General features: G+C 37.9%; 1 protein-coding gene across 1 annotated transcript in view; it reads right to left on the bottom strand.

Moving 5' to 3' along the window:
* The window catches only part of LRMDA (leucine rich melanocyte differentiation associated), a 617,496-nt gene that overhangs the window by 536,766 nt on the left and 65,440 nt on the right, over positions 1–15,290 (bottom strand). The window lies entirely within an intron of this gene.

Raw genomic sequence — 15,290 nt, forward strand, 5'->3', positions numbered from 1 at the left:
CTTGAAAAAGCCTTCTATTCACCTAGATACTTCACTGGTAGCTTCCAGATAGCAAACTACTGAAAATCTTGCCCTCAACATCCACCTTTAACTCAGATACATAACATGTTATTGGTACACACGTCCTTTTTATTATGACTATAAACCTCTGGTGCCAATGAACAGTTCCTGGCAGATGTCCAAGTGCAAACGTAAGACTGGAGCCCTTGGGGGCATGGAGCACAACGCGGTTAAGGAGCTGAGCAGTTAAAAGACTGGCTTTCTACATGGGTTTTTAACCTTTAACTAGAGTTGCTCAAATAAGGCTTTCCACATAAGTAAATGAATGCCATGGTCCAATGGCCGAGGAAAGAGCCACTCCAGTGTTGAAGAGAGAGCCACTCCAGGCTGGGTCAGGCTCTTATACAAAGCCTGACTCCAAAGTGACAGGGTACTTTGTCATGACCAATGTGCAAAACATCCAAAATGACAGACTCTAATTAGTAAGCAACATTTTCTGAATTAACAAGCACCTTCTTTCTTGCTATTGAAAAATTTCCTAATGAAAGAATGCCCAAATTACTGCGTATGCATTTTTTTCCTCAATTTAACACCTGAATCACAGCCAAACTGTGCATTCTGAAATCCTTGATGGAAACCATAACATAAAACAGCAGATTGGGCATTTTTGTTCTTCTCTCACTTCTCCACCATGGAAGACTGTTCTGAAAAGAACTTTAGTATGCCTTTTTAGCAGGGGAGCAGATAAAGAAAGATGGATCTGAAATATCTTAGTGTTAAAATAATCCATCCTACATAGTCCTGAACAGGTTCCTCTCTATTTCCCCCCACCAAAACAGGGTTCAGCTCTACTGTTCTGATTAGAGGAAAACGCTGGTAAACTACACCAATGTAAAGTTTCTGAGGCTCAGAGTGAAGACTGGTATGTCTTTCATAGTCACTGCCCAGCTCTTCAGTACAGCTTTGAATTCAAGGACTTTCATACTCAGGATAAACCCACCAGTCACCTTCACCCATATGCTGCCCATCTGAAAGAGCCTAACAGGTGTCACCACATGTCTTTCTTCTCAGGGCAGCTCCCTAAGTCTGACCCTGTCCTTTATCCCATCCAGCACACAGCTCCCCCCAGTCACACACACTGACCTAGGGAGAAGATTTATCTGTGAATGAAATAACTTTCTGTCATAGCCTTTCCATAAGTCAGTTTTATGGAGTAAGAAATGGACTCCAACTTTTTTAGCCAACAATCATTTTCATTTGGCTGTCCTCTGCTGATATTCTAGATCTTTCCTGAAAGTATTAAGAGAGAAAACGTATGCCAGACTATTAGATGTAAATTGGTGCCAGGATAGTAACAGTCAGCTGCAACTGTCCATGCATAAAATGTTTTGTCTTCTTATTTTAAAAACACCCCACAGTTTGTTCTTTACTCCCCTCCAAAAATAAACTCCACAATGAGCTCCACTGTAATGATCTCCAGTACACTGAATTTTATAGTTAAGAGTGAAAAATCCTGTGCCTACACTGAACACCCTTCAGAAGGAGCAACTGTATTTTTATTGTGTGTCTATCCACTAGAAAGAGAACTCCAAACCTAGGCAGAAATTCCTCAATACCACCACATCACTAACAGCCCATCTCTATTTCCTCACAGCACCTGTAGTCAAGGGTGGAAGGGGGAGTCTCCTGGAAATGGATGCTGCTCACTTAAGTGCCTGTGCTTTAGATGTTGATTAAATTTATTTTTCCTTACAATACCAGCAGACACATTTTCAGAGCAACTAAGCTCATGGCAACAGCTGTATAACCCATCATGTATACTGTAAGTTCTATGAGCTTATCTCTGAGCCTATTCTGTAAAGTCAGGTGGAAAAGAGCACAATGCCGAGGCTGCAAGTGGTCCCTTTACCACTGTTAAGAGTACAGCTTGCTTCAGCTCCACTTTGAATCAGAGTTATGCTGAAACTGAATTATAGCTTTCTCCCCCATGTACATTTATGCTTATTCCCCATAGACTGTTTGGGTGTCAAATCTGCATAATCACTGTATATTATTTTTCAATAACCATAAAGCAGGCAAATCACCACGCTGCCTGACATCCATTAGCCAATAAGTGCACAATGTTCTTCACATTTTTCATTCAGTGGTTGTTTCCCCACAGCTGAACTATAAATACAAAATACACTTTTCCTAACTGTTTATATTTACTTAAAGCATGCAATACTCTTTCTCTCCTTCATTCTCAGCTTACCATAACATACATGATTACAGATATGCCCAAAAATATTACAGTCACGAAAAGAAGCCAACACAGTCTTCATAAAGACTATGATTTTGGCTCTGGTATTTGGGGCACATCCACTGCCCAAAACACAAAATCTCTAATGGAGATCTCCTCTAGAGAAGAAACCACACGGCAACACAGAGATCAAGATTTTAAAGTAGAGATGGGATGGGATGGGATGGGATGGGATGGGATGGGATGGGATGGGATGGGATGGGATGGGATGGGATGGGATGGGATGGACAAACTAATTTCTATTTAACAGAAGTAACTGCTATCATAACCAGTATGTGGTTCTTACTGCATAATTTAAAACATGGAAAATAACGAAATGGGATTTGAAAAATGGAAGAAAATGGTAAAAGACTGTCTCCATTTAAATTTTGAGCTTTTGACAGTTCATGTTTTCTTCATACTTTCAGTATCATTCTTTTAATCACTAACCGCTTAATTTCATGCCCCTTTATATTTTGATTTTGAAATGAACAAATTTAAATCCAAATGCATTTCTCATACAAACACCTGGCCCTAGACCTTACATAAATCAAAACAGTTATTGTAGTACTGTATTCAAACCATCCTACAATCACATTTAAAATCAGCAGCCATGCACACCAAAATATACGTTTAGTAATTCTTTAATGCTTATACAAATTTTGACTGCATAAATTTTGACTTTTATTGACTTATCATTTGACTTACATAAACTTGTTATTAAGCTCTGTGGCACATACAGTGGCACACACTTTTGTAAACAGCTAGAGTACAATATCTAACTACCCATCATAAACACCTTCACATGTTTGAAATAACCTATTGGACAACATTGTTCACCAACTGACATCCTTTGCTGATTTATGAAAGATCAAAGATTGTAGTGGATAAGTATTAAGAGGTACATACAGTATGGGATGAATAACTTTCCTCATTTTCAATATTTCTTCTGTTTTTTACAACAAATTGCCTGACTCTCAAGAACAGTCTCGTAAAAAGAGTGAAAAACACTTTTATCCCAAGCCTTCTAAAGACTTCAAAAAATAAGTGGGAAACACTTTTGAAAATATAAATTTAAATACTTCTAGAATTTTATAAGTAGTACTAGTCTGACTTTCATGTATCTATTTATACTAAATGGTCAAAAACAGCATAGGAACAAACAGAAGATAATTACTTGATGGAGACTTTCCTTTGATTTCAAGCCTTTGAATAAACAGAAGGTTCTCCAGTAAATATATTTTCCAGATGGTGTTGGTTCTCTGGAAGACTAAGACCTTGGATGTTATACAGGCTAAAATGTAATGAACTGTAGGAACTAAAATATAGTTGCTTTTGTCATTATCAATTCCCTTCTAAGTCTAACAGAATTTCAATTACAAAAGGAAAAGGCAGCTAGCCAGAACAAAGGTTGGCCATACTTAATCTTAAAAGCTAATGGCAGCTTTTGCCACCACTGCCATTCTTCATCACAGTGGCCTGCAGGCCAGGGAGGCCCACAGAGAGCCTTCTGCTGCTGACCTGCAGCACACACTGGCAACAGCACAGCTACAGCCACTGACCAGCAGGACAGAGAGAAAGAAAAGGAAGAGGAACACGGTCCTTTCCCCTCACATTCCACAGCTGGCTGTGGTCCTCACAACAAGAATTTTTGCCCTATATACAATAAAAATATATCTTCTCTGAGCCTCCCTAGATGCATCACTGTACCATGGAAGATAGCACAGAGCCTCTGCCAGTTCTCCACTACAAGGAAAGAGCTCTATTTCTGGAAAAATAGAGTGCGAGGCAACAGAGCCACAGGTCTGTTTTGGATACGTGGTCTTTAAACAGGAGCCAGGAAAAATACAGGCAGATAAATCAGTATGTAGACAGCCAAGACACAAAAAGTCTTTCTCTCAAATGAGATTGACTAAATACCACATTGTGCTGCATCAGAACACACAAAAACATTGTCTAGCATTCACTTAATGGGAAGTAGAAACTGGGTTTAACATAAAATATCCCAAAACTGACATGCAGCCATTTAAGGGCAACAAGTTGAGAAGATGCAACTGATGGGCATGGAGGCTGCAGTGTGACAGTATTTCAGAAGATTAATTACAGTTTCATGAGCTAGAATAAATAACCAGTGAGAGATAACTTCTCCACACAAAGAACTTGCTGTAACGACGCAGAAATAAGCTCATACATCAGATATTTTTGAAATCTTTATGTTTTAAATTAAGACCACAGAATGACCTGATTGCAAATTATATAGCTTTAAAACAGGGAATTCTGAATTCCAGGTATCAGAAAACACAACCATTAAAGTCTGAATAGATAAATCTTGTTAATCATGGAATTCCCAATCTTCCTTGCATGTGTTTGCTAACTGATTGTATGACTTCTTGGAAACATGAGCATTGCCTTTGGTTACTTCTCCTCAGCTTGTCAGATACTTAGGTAGGAATTATCTTGGATTGCAGGGATGGAGGATATATGTCAACAGAAAGACATATTTATGGCAGTTTCAATGAAACTGAACAGTAGAGGTGCACATGTTACCACATCTCTCTGCTGAAGGCAAGTTAGCAAGTCTGCTCTAAGCTCCACTATGAGTGGTCTTTATGTTTCAGTTTTCCTGTTTGCTTTATCATTTGCTGACCATTTCCTGCTCTTCACAAACCAAATTAGCCGGCATAACATAAGCAGTAAATGTCAGAACTATACAACAGACTTAATTACATGTCATTGACACCACACCTCACTTTGTAAACTGTTAATTCAGAGCAATACTGTGCCTAATGTCAACAGGGAAGAAAAAAAAAAATCAAAGCAATTCCTCAGCAAGGGAAAGATGGAAGAGCTGGAAAGAGAAAAACCAACATTTTCACAGAAAAGGAGTGGTTTCTATGCTACTTAAATTCTAAGAAAAGACAAAATTAGACTCTGAATTACCAGACAACTCAACCTCAAAAGAAATGTCACCAGCTACCACCTACAATTACTTTCTTCAGTGTTAAAAGAAAGTGCTGCACATACATACAAAAATACAAACAAATCCATATTTTTGTAGAAGGATGAACATTCTGCAAAAAGATTCTACTTAATTTTTTCCCCTCCAGGTGTTCCACCTGGTATATCATTTTTGGACGCTGACAGGTTAAGAAACTTTGATATCAGGTCAATACATTAGTGGACTTATATTTGACCAAAGACATGTTTGCAAAAACAGAAAAAAACCCAACTCAACAATCATAAAACCCTCACAGAATCCAAAATGAGCTTCTGAGAGAAAAATATGTGCATTTCTTTTTTATAATCTTTTCATAGTCACCTCATGTCTATCCACTTCCTTCATTAAAAAAAGAGAATCAGTAATTTTAAGAATGCATTTTGTATTGCATCCATTAGTATTGCATAATTCTGTATTAATGCAGATTTTCTCCATGCATTAAAAAGCAATTTGCATCCACTGCTCAACTACTTTTCTTTTAGTTGCACTCACAATGGAAATAGTTTAGGAGTTCCTCTTATGCCACTTCATTTCTCTTATAAAGAGAAGACTTTTTCTCACCTTAATTAAACACAGCACTGCGGGGAAAAACAACCCTCTGTACGGAGTCTGATCTCAGAATGCCCCAGCCGGTATTATAAAATTTCTGCAAGTATGACAAACAATTCCAAGTCACCTGAAAACAGCTGTAAGGATTCACAACTGTAGCAGTATCTCCATTATATTTAGTCCCATTTGACAAGGTTTGTAATTGAAGTCCGTTGGGACATGTAATACTTCATTACCAGTTATTCTTAAAACACTGTAAACTGGTGGTTTGCTCAAAAAATACTTTAAAAAGAACTTTAACAAAGAACTATCAATGGCTGCAGAAATATGAATCTACATTTTCAAGGATGTTTGGAAACATTCGTTATAATTAGCAAAACAAGTATTGTCCCCATGACAGCCTTTCTTTACAAACCTTTGAATGTTTGACAAGAAAAGGTCGTGTTTTGTAAAATCCTGGAAAGGTCATTCAATAACAAATCACATGAATGAAATCACAAGAGTTCAAGGAGGTTAACAGAAACACCACAGGCATTAAAGCATGTTTTCAAGGTAAACAAGGTAAAAGAAAAACAGACTGCCTCAGCTCTGGAAGAAGAAAATAGCAAGTAGACTCTAATTTGCTACACACTGTAATTTTAAGACATTTTCTCTGCACTTGGTGGTTTAACAGTACATATTATTTCTCACGTTCAACGCATTTAGTAAAGGATTAACAGATAGCAAAGCCGAAACATTTAAACATCTCTTCAAATAGTCTACATTGACCTTAGTAGATTTCCCTCCTTAATCTTGTGACCAGACACTTAAAAAAAAATAAAAAAGAAACAACAAAATTTAACTTCCATCTCAACTAAATCTCAATCTCAGTTCTCAGAACTTCACTGCTTGAAACTCTGCCAGCCTTTCAGCTAAACACTTTGACCTGCTTGTGACCTTCTATTTCCAGGTCTATTTTCTTCTTTACCAAAAGAACACAACATTTTTCACAGGCAGGAATAACAAAGAGTTGTTTATATAGGGTAATTTAACTACAGGATCAGTGCAGGGAGCAGTGTGATGTATTTGATCCACAGACCAAGAAAAAAGCTCTGCTCACCAGTGTTAGAGAAAAGCCTATTGAATAGTTTTCCTGGGGCAAGCCAGCAAATTGGAGTTCTTTTCATGTATAGGCATAGAAAAAACGAATTCAGGAATGATCCTGGGTCTCTGTCTCCACAGGGTGTTAAAGCCCTGCCCTGCTGCAATTCTGAAGTTTTAAAGTTCCATTATCTTGGGGGAGAAAGGCAGTACTTATTTACATAAATTCAACATTATTCAATAGAATTTGTTACACAGGGGGAAATCTCTTCCAACACAAAATATTTAGAATCACCAACCATGCTTAGTTTATCATCATTACACTTGTGTTTTCATTTATGACAGGCTATTTGCAAACTGTAATTTATTATGAACCTCTTTATGAGATTAATTTAACAGGATCAGACCTGTGGACCACCTAAAGTTTGCATGTTGACTGGCAGCAGTGAGTCTCACAGAAGAGGAAAAAGTGCTCTGTGGCAGCACAGGGAACTGTTTCCCAGAGAAGTTCTATTCTGATCCTTAGTACAGAGTTAGAATTTAAACTTAGCATTATCAGTTCAAAGAAGTCTGAAAGCATTGAAATTTAATACCAATAATATTAAATACTTCTCAGCCACCTCTCTCCCCCTTTCAACTCTACGTAACAGCAATACGTTTTCCACTGTAAATGCAGCAATGTAAAGATATGAGGTTTAATTTCTTTTTTTTTCCCTACCAAATCAGCTCAATAGTAGAGCTGGCAAATCCAAGCAACTTGGCTCTTTCATCGACCAAAGCTAAACAGCAAGCTGAATACTGTATTTCATACTAGGAGAGGACCATGGTTACACTGGGTTCAGCATTCCTTGGAATGAACAGACAGCATTAGCAAAGAAAAGTTGGCTGCCCCCTGTGCACCACCCAAGCAAGGCATCAAGCTTTATGTAGCTAGTTACAGAAATGCTTATTTTAAGTTTCTGCTTAGTCAATAGCATGCTAAATTTGTTTAGGGAAAGTGATCCATCAGAAAACTAAAAATACCAAGAAACAAATAAGCAAATATGATCATTTTTCAGTTAGAGTGTTCCCCTAAACTGACTTATGCCACAGCCCCAACAGTTTTGCAAGAAAGCAAACAGAAGAAGAGCAAGACCAATGCAGCCTGTGTGCACTTCAGACCATGGTGCTTTGGCCCTTCTAAGCAGGTGTGGTCCTCTCTAATATCCTACTCCAACCCTTTTCCAGGAAAGGGGGCAGAATGGATGCTACAGGAAACACAGGAACCTCATCAGCTGTTTGATGGTCAAGGAGTTGGCATCCTGCTTAGACATCTGTGTGAGCCTAATAGGAAGAACAGACATCAGCAGACAGAGCATTACCAATACAAAAACAAAACCTTGGAAATTATTTCCAGGTGAAATCAAGGCAGTCATGGCTGTATTTCTTCTTTTACAAGAAACATGCATACCTTCAAAGGAATTAGGAGGCATAATACTAAATATTGAAAATAATCATGAGTATTTCAAAGACCCTAATAATTAGCATGAACACATGCTGCCTAAGGTTTTGCATCCACAAATACATGAGAAGACTGTAAATAAATACATTTTATCAGGAAGAAATATAACATTGCTTCCTAGACAGCCATTAAAATAACATCCAGTTTATACCTAGTTCTGTCTGTATTCACACACTGTAGTTTTTTGTCTTATTTCAACACTATTCACATGCTATCAGAATGTCTTTCATTCTTCACTATAGAACAACTCAAGACATTTGATTCATGCAGTGCCAAATTTTCCTGGGTTTGTATGTGACTGCTTCTCACTATGGGCCTTATGCTGTTCTTTATAAGCCTTTTAGAAGCTGTGCAGGAAGTATTCTCTGACATATGGTCCAGAACTTAGATGTTAAGAGTGTTGTCATTGTTTTCAGCATTCAGGGTTCATGCACTACCTTTTCCTACAGGCTGCAGGTTTGCCTTTTTATTTTGAGGAATTCAAAAAGAACTCATCTAGAAATGTTGCTTGTCCATTAGTGCTATTGTTTCTTTAAAAAGCTATACCAGTTTGTACTATGACTGATCAAAATGACTATCAGAAACAAGACACCTCATTTTGTCTTTCTTGCCAACTATTTTAGCTTATTTGCCATGAGCACAGGGTATAATTAATATCACACAGGAGCCAGCATTGTCATTTTTCAAATCATTTCCCTGGAAATGTTCTACACCTCTTAATGGCCCTGCTAATGCTGTAGCTGTCATGTTTTGGACAGCTGCGCTTTTACAAGACAAACTCAGCTGCGCCATGTGCCTCTCTGTAGACTTTTTAGCTCAACGGCTCAGAGGCCATGAATGCCAGCTGGTAACGGCTATATGGAAATCTTTGATTAATTTTTTTACCTCTAGACGCTGACTGTTGCTCAAATGTCACCTTCCCAGTTTTCATCCCTAGCCAGTATTTTTTCCCCCTCCCAGTACTGCTTGATGGATGAAGAATCAACTGAATGGGCCAAAAATCTTATGACTAATTAAAGCAAATACAGGCTGTCCAGATGTGGAGAGAACACAAAGTCTGGAGAGGGGCCAGATCACACACAGGAAATGCTCCATCATTCAAGAGATGCAGCTCTTAATGATATTTACCAGGATAGAGTTAACATATACTGGTATTGCCACCCTGAAGAGTAAAGTGACACGAGCTGTGCTATGTAAGACTTTACCACCACAGCTTGCAGTCAAAGCAAGTGTGCAGTCTTCATCAAATGTAAACACTTCCAATGTAGGAGCTGCACAGATATTATGGAGTGACAAAGCAGCTCAGTTTTATTCTGATTTACTCAAGAAATGATTGGAAGATGACAATACGATCAAATTAGCACTGCTCAGCAGTCATATGGTGGGGCAAGGTGGCTCTTGTTTAACAACTGATCTTGCCTATGAAGCATCCTCTTACTCAAGCCAAGAACCAGAGAATGTGTTAAATAAACCAACCTAACATATTGTAATTTCTAATAAATGCAAGTACATCAAATGTCCATTTCTGCCACATAAACACCTCTGATATTTTCCCATTCAAACTTCATGGTTACTAACGGTCTTCAGTCCTGAAAAAGAAGACTGCAACACTTCTTCTCTGATCATGTCTGCAAAATTCTTCATAAAGCTGTGTTCATCAGTTCAGCAGCAGCAGTTCTCCCAGCTGAAACCAGCCAGGCCAGGAAAGTGACACGAACAGGATGCTGCTAAACATGCACAACTCAGAAACGCACACTATATTCTCTTCTGCATGATTTGCTGCCATTTAAAAGACAATAAACAGCAACTTTAGATTGCTAACAACATGTCATTTAAGGTTTGCTGTTGCTCAACATCAAGAAAAATCAATGCCAGCTCTACAGGGGCAGAAAACCCAAAGAAGTGAGCTCCATTTCAGGTCTGTTTGAACTCATTTCCTTTCTCCATGGTTGCCCCCTTGTACACCCCCTCAGGCATCCCCTCACAGCAGGCATGACAGCTTGACACATTGACAGCTTGCACTGAATGACAACTGATTTGTACAAATTTCAAGCCTTATAAATCTACCTGTCACAACAACAACATAAAAGAGCTTGGACCCAGCAGGTAACTCAGAAAAAGCTTCCCCTGACAGCATTTTCTGAAAAGCAATGGCTTGCCTCCTGCCAAAAATTCCAACTATCATCCTTGTATAACTTTGAATAAAAATTCAGGGCCCATTTTCTTGCCAACAGGCTACCAATCGTCTTATTTAAAGATTAAAAAGAGTGAATAAGAAAAGAAAAGCCATCCACAGAATTTCATTTTATACTGATATGAAAGTAGTACCACCTGCTATGGTAGGATTACCACACCATTTTTCTCTACAGTGCTCAGACAGAGTAAATGAACACGGCTTTTTACGGTATTTAAACAATATCCCAGATTGCAATGCTGCTATGCATCCATTACATTGGAGCTGTTAGTCAATGCCACTCTTGCTGATAGAAGTTCAAGAGTTTTTTTGTTTTGCTTTGGGAGGTTGCTTTGTTTTATTCTTTTTCCTCACTGAGTTGTTAAAAAAGCAAAATTGCAATTTTAGAAACCAGTAAGGCTTTTCAAGCTACATTTTGCTGTCCAGCTCTAGAGGAAATCCACACAGACATTAGCTAAGTGTTCATAAGCAGCATTATGCAAGTGAAAAGCACAGCACTTAATGCTAACCCTTACAAAGGCATCTAAAGGGAACATAGTAATTTCAAAAAGATCTTTCTGAAAGGAGTTTATACCAAAAGACTTTTGAAGTTGCCAAGAAGACTCCGCAAAGACGATATAAGTGATATGATGTTTAAAATTATGCAACTTTAAATCATTCTGGGAACTCCCCACAAGATCACTTTGTAAGTACAACAGGACATGCTATAGGAAGTATCAAATTAGCTGTCTTTAAGCCTGAAAAAAAATGTTCATTAAATTATGCATGTCTGGGGACAGAAAAGGTTATTTGTGTGTTTTAGTTAAAAGTGGATTGCAATTATAGTTTATAAAGATTCAAAAATAAGAGCTTTCTCCTAAGCTGCTGGATAATAAGAACAATTAGTTATACAGGTATAATTTACATAAACTATAAATTCAGTCAATGAGACTACAAATAAATGCCTGTATTTCCTTTTAACTCAGTTATTACTGCAAAATTTAACTGTCCAAGTCACTTTGCACATGCAGCAAGCTGATGACCAGTGCAAATAATAGCACAAGTTGAGTGCTACTTCACATTTGTAGCAATCATGTGCTCTCTCTATATTTGATACATAACCTAAGATACTGAAAATTCAAGTTTTTCTGTATTCAAGCTTGGCTGACAAGTCCCTCATTTCCTATCTGTGATGATTTAGTGCAGAAAATAGGAAAGTAGGAATACTCTTATACAAAATGTTCTAACAAAAAAAAAGAGAACAAGCACAGCAGCACAGCAGCACAGCCCTACAGTCTCCTCCCATTCATGTGGACATTTAAGGGCTGCCTTACATTTGCTTATGAGGAGGAAGGGGGGGAAAAAGCGAATATTATTTTACATTAAAATAAATACACAGGATGTGTGAGCAATTTCTAGCACTTTGAGAGTGTTTGAATTACAAAATAATGTTCAAAATTCTTTTTTTCCTAACAGGCAACTTTTCAAGAAAACTATCAACCTAGCTTCACTGTTGTTTCCAGTGAAGTTGCAACTCCTCCTGTAGACTGCCCTGATAGTGCAAAATTACAGGAAAGAAAGCTTAAGCAGACTGTTGAGACTCTCCTCTGAGGCATAGAAACCTACACCTACATAAAACAGGATTATCAGAAATCATGATATCTTCAAAACAAGTACCATCAAACAGGTGACAGAGGTTAACCACATTGCTTCTTGAAAACATCAGCCAAGGTAAAATAGTCCTGGCATAGAGCACGTGTCTCAAAACTACTTGCACTGGCTCCTGAAAATGCCCAGCCTTATAAAGGAGGAAAAGACAAATTATTTTCATAGCTCCATTAGCTATGTAGTCACCATTACCCCTGTGAAAAAGGCCTAAGGTAGTTACCTGAAGATAATCAACAGTTAACTAGATGTTATGGGCAGTAAGTGAGTATTCTGGTTCAACTACCTTGGATGGGAAACAAAGGATGCACATTCTCTTTTTTCAGTCCTGGGAATATTTTTTTTAATCTGTTTTGTCAAATCTTCCTTTATTTCTAACATTTTCATACACAGATCAACACCACCTCTGTAGTCAAAAGGGACATAATGCAAGTAGTAAGTGGGTTTAGAAAACTTCTCGTAAAATTACAAGCCCTGGAAGAGGCGCTCTAAAGCAGCTGAAACACTTCACCAAGACCTGAGCCATCACTGAGGGACAAAACGAAGAACTTGTCCTTGAAGACAGAAAGCAAATTTCTTATGTTGGAAGAGCAAAGGCTTGAATTTTAGCCTTACTGGAGTTGCCCACTTCCCCAGATTTGGTAACCATAAGCACTGCCACATCGATTCTTTTTTTCCTATGCCAATACCACAGCATATATAAGCCTTGCTTAACATACACAGCCACAATAGGGCCCCCAGGTAAATACATATTATTTCTCCAAAAATGTGTTGGGGTAGAGAGGAGAAGAGAGACAGATACACACATACTGTCCTCAACTTCTCGATCCTTCCTATGTGCAGAAATACAACAAAGGTGGTGTCTCAACTTTCTTGCATATAGGGACAGAACTTGTTACTGATGGAAAAGGACCACAAAATAGCATACCACCTGCAAGGGGCAAGTTCTAGAATTTCTAGGATTTTGTCCCTTGAACCTGTGGAAGTCAGTACATTTTTGCCACTTAGAACCCTCTGTGTTATTTGTAACTGTCAGTGGAAGGGAAATCTGTAATTGTTAAGAGGGAAAGAGCCTGTGCAAATTCTTCCCGGTGCAAAGTGAACAGTCAATCACTTTTATAAGGACAGGAACAACCGAAACTATCCATTCGTATACTTTCCTTTAGTCAACAATATTACCTTTAGTAATCTGGGGAATGTGCATCCATAAATTACAGAAAGTGTTATTGCATTGCTGAATAAACAGCAACATTTCCATCAGCAGCAGTGGCAGCACCACAAAGGTATAACAAACAGACTCAATCATTTTCTTGTCAAGCTTTGCAATGACTGCAGAGTTTACTGCTGGAGATAATGTTGCTTTCCTCAGCATTGTGTGCCAAACTGCAAACTGCTTATTAAAACAAAACCTCTTTTTCTGAGCAGCATGAGTTGGATAATCACTTATTGCACTCAAGAAAAAACAGGTTTAATGCCCAGAGGTGGTTAGCAATCAAGCATATGCATTAACATTTGGTTTGTAAAAACTGGTTAAAAAAATAATTGAACTAAAAAGGAATTATGAGAACCAGTGCCTCAGGTTTATCGTTTTCCTTGTTAATATATTGTTACTGATAAAATATTCCAAACTACTCTAATGTGCCTCTAAGAAAGAAACTAGCAAAGAAAGAAAGGAGTGAAATAAAATTCAACTAAACCAAATCAGATACCTTCTCTTTAAAAAATGTTTTTTTAAAAGAAACAACTGGATCGCATCTTTCCATTCCAGGTACAGGTGGCAACCTGCTTTTCAGAGAAGGGGGGGAAAAAAAGAAGTAAACTTAAAAACTAGTCAACTGTGTCAGAGATACTGCTGAAGCACAAATCTATTATTACCATCCAAAGAAACAGCTTGGCATAACTAAGCCGACCAATACTCCTGAAAAACCCAGTTCAATTTTCTTCGCTTAAAACAGATTGACAACCCTTTTACTTGGTTGAATAACAGGAAAGTCTGAGACACAAATGAGCAAGCTCTGCCATGTCAAGAAAACACTGCTGTAAAGCAAGCCATTATTCTTGACTTCAGAATGGCTCCCTTTTTTCCTCTTTCCATTTTCTTAATGATTAGAGATATATTAATATAAAGGTAAGCAGACAGCCTTCTCTCTGCTGTGTTGGCAGTGCTGATTTCCTTCTAACACTGAGCTATCAGCTGCTCAAGAAAACGGAACATCCAAATAATGGAGATTTCAAGACTATTTTAAGTTGGAGCAGAGTACTCTGAGACTCTCAAAGCCACACACAAAAGAGAATTTTAAGAGGATGACAGTGGCATGCATCACTGATCTTTAGCAACCACATGAACACAATTAAAGCCCATATTGTCTTCAAAAAAGAAGAAAGTGATGGCAGCCAAGTTCTGGGATCCAACACGTGGAGCACTTATGATATCCTCAGGCTGGGAAGTTCCAAACTTACAAAACCTCCTTTGATTCCACAGAAGTTTGAGTAGCTTTTTCAAGAGTACTTAGGTGACCTGAACCTGAACACTAATGAATTGTTTATAGTGGGGAACAGTCATCCTGACTGTAATTAGACATAAAAAATAAGCATTTGTATCAGTTATATCTTAAAATTAATTTGATCTAAAAGAGGGTTAAATCAAGCCGATCTGCACATCTGTGCTTCCTTTCACATTCGCATAACCTGAGTAATTGCACCAATGTAAGCCCCTAGGAAAAAGCCTCCAAACCAACTTAGAGTATGATGATAAATATTCAGATGTTTTAACTTGGTCAAATGCAAAATCATGACAACATTCTTATCAGATTTCCATGTCAAATGGAATTAATGTTGATGAAACACTCAATTAAATGCATTCATAAAATACCTTTGTAGCTATTAATATTTGAAAATATCAATTAATTTCCTTCTCCCACCCATCAAGAAAATTAAATTTCTACACAGTGATATTATCCAGAAGAACAGCAAATAAGAAAAATGCCAAACCATCTCCTACAAACAGCCTCTTTGATCATGTTTGTGTTTATTCTTTTCCTTTCTT

Source organism: Aphelocoma coerulescens, chromosome 6 (genome assembly GCF_041296385.1).
Source record: "Aphelocoma coerulescens isolate FSJ_1873_10779 chromosome 6, UR_Acoe_1.0, whole genome shotgun sequence".
NCBI lineage: Eukaryota > Metazoa > Chordata > Aves > Passeriformes > Corvidae > Aphelocoma > Aphelocoma coerulescens.